Below are 9,434 nucleotides of genomic sequence, written 5' to 3' on the forward strand. Positions count from 1 at the left end.
TAAAGGTGATAATGTTATTCTACAAGAGTGACATTCATGAAATCACAAGAAAAGAAATACACAGCACTTGGTCATTGCCCCCCTGCCCACCACCACCAAAGAGAACTTTCCTGGAGAAAGGGGTCTAGAGAGATATCAGTGTTGAATACCGAGATAATGCTCTATAAAGGTGTGGGCATGGCTGCACCCCAAGTTTCTAAAGAAACTGCAAATGACAGCATGGAGTAGCCATTTGATGAACAGTAGTTGAAGCAGCATAGTGATAACCTTTGAGGAACCTAGAAGTGGGGGGGGGGGGGGGCGGCAGAATTTGCCAGAATGTCAACAGAATCAGGAGAGGGGCCAATGACTAGCAGTGGCTTGGCACCAACAATCCTCAATGTCCAGTTACCTTAATTCTGAGTTCATTCCCCAAACAGCTTCTGGTCTGTCCTGTTGAGTTTTTATATTTTCAGGAGTAAGCCAATAAATGGGTATTCTGTTCTCTCTGAGAGAGCTAGATTGGTAAGTGTTAGTCTTCCATTCATCTGTCTCATTGTGCCTGATGAGCCATGGTCTCAGATGAAGTGCCGAGGGCCAGACGGTGAACTGGTGAATTCCCTGGGTTATGGATTGAACCGTGGTAGCCATTCAATGACAGTTGTTTCCCAGGGGGTAGAGCAATAGGATTTGGTCAGGGATAGTGTTTTCATATATAGAATAGGTATATCTTTATAACTTGGAGAGTCACAAATCCGAAATCTATGTATGGTGTCTATTCTTACTTGTCAACTTGACTATGTCTGGAATTAAAACCCAGTCAGGTGGGTAGACAGCTGTTGTTGGACTAACTGGATCACAGGCTGTATGCCATTCTAATAAACCCCCTTTTCTCATAGTTAGATAGATAGATAGATAGATAGATACATACATACATACATATATACATAATAGATGTGACGTATATACATACATATATAAAGTATATATAAAGTATATATATATACATACATACATATATATATGAAGTATCTATTCATTCTATCAGTTCTGTTCCTCTAGAGGACCCTAACACAGATTTTTACCAGAAGCGGTTCCAGACCAATACAAGCATAAGCCTGAATATTTTTTTTTTTTTTTTTTTTTTTGGTTTTTCGAGACAGGGTTTCTCTGTGTAGCTTTGCGCCATTCCTGGAACTCGCTTTGGAGACCAGGCTGGCCTTGAACTCACAGAGATCCACCTGCCTCTGCCTCCCGAGTGCTGGGATTAAAGGCGTGCGCCACCACCGCCCGGCAAGCCTGAATATTTTAAGGGTCTGGCATAGGCTTTTCCAATTTGCCAACACCAACAGTTACCAAAGCCTCCCCAGTTACTGAACCTTCTAGAAGCTCAGAGCATTCTGAAAGCCCATGGTGTGAACTGTTTTACAAGCTTAAGAAGACAAATGCATTTGATTATCCTGATTGACCAATTGTGAGAGGCAGCGGATTTGGTCACTCTGTATATAAAACTTTTGTCGGTTTGTGGAGAAAAGAAGGGGAAGGTGATGCTAGCTGATTGCTCTTAGCCTCCGTGGGTAAATTGACAAAGGAAAGAAATGGGCTCTGTGATAAAATTAACCAACTTCTAGCATCTCAGAATAGGGTGAAGGACAGTGAACTCAGTGATAAAATTGCCTGGCTTCAGATGAACATAAACAGTCTACAGGTTTCTGAGTGTGCCCTGGAGGAGACTCTTCTCTCCAGCAGCCACAGCTCAAGTTGTGGAAAGTCAAACCGAAGCCATCATTAGAAAGTTGCCTGAATTACAGCACAAAGTCAGTCCCAGCCTCAAAGGATGTCTGGAGTTATGCTAAGGACATTAGTTGGTGAAGAATGGGATCCTGTAACTTGGGATGGGAATGTGTGGGAGGGGCCTATTGAAGCTGAGAACATTGAACCTTCAGATTCTCAAGGGCTTATCTCACCTGAGGAAGCAGTCTCTCCCCACCTCAGCAGAGGCACTCCCACTCCACCCCTGAAATATTGCCTTTTCTACCTGAGGAAATTAATCCCTCATCATCTGCTAAACCAGCAGAGACTTTCTCTGAAGGAGATACCAGCCGAGACAATACTGATGTTCCTCAGGGCCCACCCGTAGTTGTCTCCAGACCTACCTGTAACCAGACTTGAGGCAAAGCGGGTTCCTAGGGGAGGCAGAAGGCACCCGTGAGGAGGTGCGCTACGCTGCCAAAGAGCTGAATGAGTTTGCTAATTCATTCAAGCAGAAGTCTGGGAATATGTGTGGGAATGGATTTTAAGGGTGTAGGAGCATGGAGGAAGGAACATTGAACTGGATCAGGCTGAGTTTATTTACACGGGCCCACTATCTGGAAGCCCACACAGCTTTAAAAAGGTGTCACAAGTTTGCCTGGCTGAAGCATTGGTCAAAAATTGGCGTCCTGAAAAGGACCTGGAGATGTCAAACATCCTTTGGCTTAGTGTTGATGATGGGATTTTAAGGCTCAGGGAAATTGCAGTGCTGGATGGGGTATGCTGCTTAAAATTTAATCCCATAAGATGCAAAATGATGAAAGGGGCCCCAGCACACTGGAAGAGCTTTGCTGTCACCCTTCTCCTTGGGCCAGACCTTAGGGTTGAGATGCTGATGCTGTTGGATGAATTAAGAGGGACCCATGGCCTTTTACAAGGGTATCTATCTGTACACTGGGGGAAGGGAAATAATCAGGGGTTTATTGGATACTGGTTCTGAATTGGCGCTGATTCCAGGAGACCCCAAGAAATGTTGTGGCCCTCCAGTTAAAGTAGGGACTTATGGAAGTCAGGTGATTAGTAGGGTTTTGACCAAAGACTGACTCATAGTAGGTCCAGTGGGTCCCTGAAGTCATCCGAGGTTATTTCCCCAGCCCCAGGATATAGTTGGGATAGATATACTTAGAAGTTAGCAGAATTCTCACCTTGGTTCCCTGACCTGGGGAGTGAGGGCTATCATGGTTGGAAAGACTACATGGAAGCCTTTAGTGTTGCCTCTGCCAAGGAAAATAGTGAATCAAAACCAGTTTTGCATCCCTAGAGGAACTGCAGAAATCAGTGCCACCATCAAGGACTTGAAAGACGCAGAGGTGTTCCCACCACATGTCTCTTTCGTTCTCCTGTCAGGCCAATGCAGAAGACAGATGGGTCATGGAGAATGACAGTTGACTATCGAAAACGCAATCAAATAGTGACTGACTGCAGCTGCTCTACCAGATGTGGTGTCCTTCCTTGAGCAGATTAGCAGCACATCTCCTGGTACATGGTATGCAGCTATTGATCTAGCAAACGCCCCTTTTCTTGGTACCTGTCCACAGGAAGCAATTTGCTTTCGGTTGGCAAGGCCACCAGTATACCTTTACAGTTTTGCCTCAGGGATATATGAACTCTCCAGCCCTGTGTCATAACTTAGAAGGGATCTCTATTGTCTGTCTCTTACATAAAATAATAGCATTGGTGCACTATATTGACAACATTATGCTGACTCTACCAAGTGAGCAGGAGGTAGCAACCACTTTGGACTTGTTGGTAACATATGCACACCAGAGGATGGGAAATAAACGCAACCAAAACTCAAGGGCCTTCTACCTCGGTGAAATTCTTCAGAGGCCAGTCGTGTGGGGCATGCAGAGATACTTCTAAGGTGGAGGGTGAGTTATTGCACTTGGCCCCTCCCACCACCAAGAAAGAAGCACAATGTGTATTGTGCCAGTTTGGATTCTGGAGACAGCACGTTCCCCACTTGGGTGTGTTACTCCAGCCCACGCACACGTGACTGAGAAAGCTGCTAGCTTTGTGTGGGGCCTGGAACAGGAGAAGCCTCTTCACCAGGTCCAGGCTCTCCCACTGGGACCACATGATCCAGCAGATCCAATGGTACTTGGGGTGTCAGTGGCAGCTAGGGAGGCTGTCTGGAGCCTTTGGCGGCTCCTCTAGGTGAAGAGACCTTTGAGGTTTTGGAGCAAGGTTCTCCCGTCATCATCAGACAACCTTTTTCCCTCTGAGAGGAGACACAGCTCTAGGCCTGCTGTGGGGCCTTAGTGGAAAGTGAACATTTAACAGTGGGCTACCGTGCAACCTGAGCTGACCATCTTGAGATGGGGGGTTCTCTAACCCACCAGGTCATAAAGTAGGAAGTGCACAGCAGCAATCATTATCAAGCAGACGTGTTATAATGTGATTGGGTCCAAGCAGGTCCTGCGGGTATAAGCAAGTTACATGAAGAAGTTGCCCAAATGCCTTCTCCCATTATACCACCATCCTTTGCCCAGCGTGCACCTGTAGACTCATGAGGTTCCTGTGGAAGACACGACGAGGGTCTGGCATACTGATGGCTCTGCAAATCATGTGAGCACCACCCTGAAGTGGACAGCTGGGGCATTACAACCCCTTTCTGGGACAGCCCTGAAAGACACAGGCAACGGGAAATCCTCATAGTGGGCAGAATTGTATTGCGTTTTGTTTGGAGGGAGAAATAGCCAGATGTGCAATTATTCACTGTATCATGTGACTGGCTATAGCCCATGGATGGTCAGGGACTTGGAAAGAGCCGGATTGGGAAATTGGTGAGAAAGACATCTGGGGAAGAAAAATATGTGGCGAGATCTCCCCAAACAGGCAAAGGATGTGAAGATAACTTGTGTCCCATGTAAATGCTCACCAAAAGGTGACCTCAGCTGAGAAGGAGTTCAATAATCAAGTAAATAGGATGGCCAGTTCTGTGGACAGTCAGCCTCTATTCCCAGCCATTCTTGTCATTGCCCAGTGGGCCCATAAACAAAGTGGCCATGGTGGCAGAGGTGGGGGTTATGCCTGGTCTAGACAACATGGACTTCAACGCACTAAGGCTGAACTGACTACAGCTGTTGCCAAGTGCCAGCTCTGCCAACAGCAGAGACCAACACTGAACCCCAGATCCGGCACCAGCACAGCCATATCCACTAGAAACAGGGAGAGTCATGAAGCCGGGGCAGCTGATTGACACAGCTCCAGCACAGCTGAACCCAGTGCTGCCCTCACTGTCACGCCGGCTCTCACTTTCGGTTTGGGTCTCTGTGTGTCACATTCTTGGGGGGCTTTCCGCATGATGATTCATTTTATGTCTTTTCCGGAGAAAATTATTTCTAAGTACCTTCAGAAAAGTCCTAAACACACTACCCCTTCTGCTTGCAGAGAGATAACCTTCTCCGGCCCTACTCGGAACTCTTCCTGATGCGCTGGAGATTGTGATAAGCACAAAAACACTAGCGAGTTCTTCATGAGGCCAGGGCTCCAGGACCTTCTTGATACATCCACCCCTAAGCAAACTCAGAAACAGAATAATCAGCACAGTATAAACTTAGAAGGAGCTGACAGGCTCCAAGTGGCCAGGATCATGGCAACAGATCATGGTCCTCCTACACTGCACTCAGAGTTTCCTGAAAGTGTAGCTTAGAAGACAGGGATCTTACAGGATATGCCCTAGAGGAAAAGAACTCAGTAACAAAGTTAGGTTAGCTAAAATAACCTTTTCCCTACACAATAGCCTATATAGATAATGTAAGGATATAAGAAAAAAAGAGTTAGGTATCAGGATTGGCCATTCATAAAAAGACTGGCTCACACCAGGCTATGGTGACATCATTTAACTAGGAACAAAAGTATTTTTTAAAACAAATGTATACATTTTCATAGAGATCAGAATGCAAATACTGCATTTATACCAGAGATTGAGCAGCAGCTGCAGTAGCTTTTATGCCTGAGAAAGTTCTCAGGCTCACACTGACTTGTCAGTAGCACTTTGACCACCAAGGGTTAATCATACATTGCTCAAAGCATGGTGACTCACCTGCACTGACTCGGATATTTTCTATTTGTCTAGCGCTTTGAAACCGCAAATGCTGCCAGCCTGAGACCAGGCTGCCACATATTAAGTATGCTTGCTTTGGCAGAAATATTCTGCAGATTCTTTGAAGTGGGTTTATGGTACTGATAATGAAAGCCAAATCTGATCTCTCTGTACTTGTTAACTGTAACTGAACCTGTGACCCTGGACATGTGGTAGAAAGTCAAACACATATCTGGGACAAAATGATATGATCTGTATCTCTTGGAAAATCATAAGTTTGTCTTTGTTTTATGAAATCTGTATAAATAAAGAAGCCACCTGACTGATAGTCAGTCAGAGCTGCGAGATTCCCCCAGCTTCGCTGCCTGATTCCACCCTCCCACACTGACTCCTTACCTACTCTCTGGGACCTGGCCATTGCTGGGGCTGGCCCTCGCCATGGCACCACTCCCCAGGGTGATTAGACAGCAACCTGGTCGACTACACTGGACCACTTCTCCATGGACAGGACATTTTGTCCTTACTGGAGTAGATACTTATTCTGGTTATGGAACTGTCTTTCCTGCATGTAGCCACCATCCGTGGACTTATGGAATACCTGATCCGCCATCATAGTATTCCACACAGTATTGCTTCTGACCAAGGAACTCACTTCACAGCCAGAGAAGTGTGACAGTGGGCTCACAATTATGGAATCCACTGGTCTTACCTTGTTCTCACCATCCTGAAGCAGCTGAGTGATAGAAAGATGGAATGGCCGCTAGAAGGCACAGTGATAGCACCCATGTTAGCAGCAACCTGGAGGTCTGGGGCAGGGTTCTCCAAAAAGCAGTATATGCCCTGAATCAGCATCCAATACATGGTACAGTTTCTCCCGTAGCCAGGATCCATGGGCCCAGGCATCAAGGGATGTCAAAGAGAGTAGTTCTACTCACTATCACCCCAAGTGACACACAAGGAAAATCTCTGCCTCTTGTTCCTGCAACCTTAGGTTCTGCTGACCTAGAAGTTTTGGTTCCAGAGTAGGGCCATGCTCCTGCTAGGAGTCACAACACATTTTGGAAGCTCAGATGTCCCCCTGGCCAGTTTGGTGATCTTAAGACAATAAACTAAGAAAGTAATAACAATGTTAGGAGGGGCGATTGATTCGATTATCAAGAGGAAATTGGATTGATTTTCCACATTGGAGGTAAGAAACATTATGTGTGGAGTGCAGGAGATTCAGCGTGTCTCTTGGTGCTACAATGAAAGGGGCCATGATTCCTCTATCTTGTCCCTGCTGCAGCCATCTAAGGTCTGACTGGGAGCTGAGCTGTGCACCCCCATCCCCACTTACACCCCCTCCTGTGGGAAAGTCTCTTAGGAAATTACCCAACCCTGTCCCAAGGGCTTGAGGTCAAGATGCTCCTGCTAACTGCTGCCTTCTTACTTCTGTTAAACTGCTTGCTTGCTCTCCTTCCCTCTGCAACTGCCAACCAGGATATGGTTTTTGCCTTTAGAAGCTTCGTCACTCTGTGAAAATTGTTTCCAGGGAGTCACTGGCCAGCTTAATAAAGACTCTCAATTTCAGACTCTGGTTTTGTCGGAGGGGGGAAAAAAAGGCAGGTGAAGAGCTAGGTGTAGTGGTACACATCTTTAATGTCAGCACTCAGCAGGCAGGGGCAGGTGGATCTCTGTGAGTTTGAGGCCAGCCTGGTCTACATAGTGAGTTCCAGGACAGCCAGAGCTACATTGTAAGACCCTGTTTCAAAGAAAGAAAGAGAGAGAGAGAGAGAGAGAGAGAGAGAGAGAGAGAGAGAGAGAGAGAAAGATGGCATTGTTCCTGACAGCTGATCTGCTTCAGAACACCACTGTTCTCACTCCCCAGTTCTATGCTCCATCGTGATGCATCTTGGGATATTCTGTGACCCTGATCCAGGCACTGAATGCCCAGGCTGGAATCCTTCCACTGCACATCACACTCTGCAGGCTGTTCTAGTAGGGGCCGGCACAAACTTGGTCATGTTTGGATAGTGTAGGATACAGTTAAGGATTTTTATCTTGGAATCATGGTGTATTAGGATTCTCTAGAGGAACAGAATTGATTATATATATATATAATACATATATTATATATATATAAATATATATATATATAATGGGGATTTAGTAGAATGGCTTACAGACTGAAGTCCAGCTAGTTCAACAATGGCTGTCTGCCAACCAATGGAAGGTCCAAGATTCCAGTAGTTGTTCAGTCCATGAGGGTGGGTGTCTCAGCTGGTCTTTAGTAGACACTGGAATCCTGAAGAAGTCGGCTCTAATGCCAGTGGAGGAGTAGACTTGCTAGTGAGAGAACGTGCAAACGGGCAAAGAGAGCAAGCTTCCTTCTTCTTTATATAGGTGTCCAGCAGAAGGTGTGGCCCAGATTAAAAGTGGATCCTCCCACCTCAAAAGATCTGGTTTAAAGATGGGCCTTCCCACTTCCAATGATTTAATAATGAAAAAAAAAAAAAAACCCTCACAAGTGTACCCAGCCTCTTAAGTTGAAAACAATAATCAGGTCACAGTTATGCCCAACATGATATAATCATCCCATGTACAAACACATTATATATTTTAGAATAGGTGGTAATGTCCCTTGAAGAACACTCTTTTAGTATCTCAAACTTTAATATAATAGCCACTGACATTCTCCTAACTGATGTTACATTTCATGATAAAGACAATGAAAGAAAACACAAATATCTGTACAAACACATTCTTTTTTTTTTTTTTTTTTTTTTTTTTTGGTTTTTCGAGACAGGGTTTCTCTGTGTAGTTTTGGTGCCTGTCCTGGATCTCACTCTGTAGACCAGGCTGGCCTTGAACTCACAGAAATCCACCTGGTTCTGCCTCCCGAGTGCTGGGATTAAAGGCGTGTGCCACCACCACCCAGCTTCACCTGCCATTTTTATCCCCTCTTGTTATGAAACCTTTACTCTCAGGTTCTAAGTCTTAACCAGATGTGTTTGGGTCTGAAGAGATGGCTCAGTGGTTAAGAGCACTGGCTGCTCTTCCAGAGGTCCCGAGTTCAATTTCCAGCAACTACATGATGGCTCACAACCATCTAGAATAGGATCTGATGCCCTCTTCTGGTGTGCAGGTATCCATGCAGAGCACTCACACATATAAATATAAATATAAAAAAATAGAGGGCAAGAGACCCGAATAACTAAGCAATAACTGGTCAAGATGTGGTCCAGCCCACCATTGTCTCTCCTGGCAGGAGGTCTGAAAAGTTGTCAGCTGTGTGAAATCTCTTCCTGGGAGACAAATTCCTCCTCTGGCTGGACCAGGTTTCACTGAGCCTTTTCCTAGAATGTCGTCTGACATTTTCTTGGGTAGGCTTGACCAGATGTCTGCTCACCCCTAACAGAACCAACAGCCAACCAAAGTGAGGATACCATCAAGGTGAGTTTTGTAAGGGTTGCTGTGGTAGTTTGAATGAGAATGACTCCCTAGCTCATACATTTGCATGCTTAATTGAACTATTTGGAAGGATTGGGAGGAGTGACTTATTGGAAGAGGTGCATTGCTAGGGATGGGCTTTGAAGTTTCAAATGCCTGTACCAGT

This window comes from Peromyscus californicus, unplaced genomic scaffold (genome assembly GCF_007827085.1).
Source record: "Peromyscus californicus insignis strain IS unplaced genomic scaffold, ASM782708v3 Scaffold_20__1_contigs__length_68692818, whole genome shotgun sequence".
NCBI lineage: Eukaryota > Metazoa > Chordata > Mammalia > Rodentia > Cricetidae > Peromyscus > Peromyscus californicus.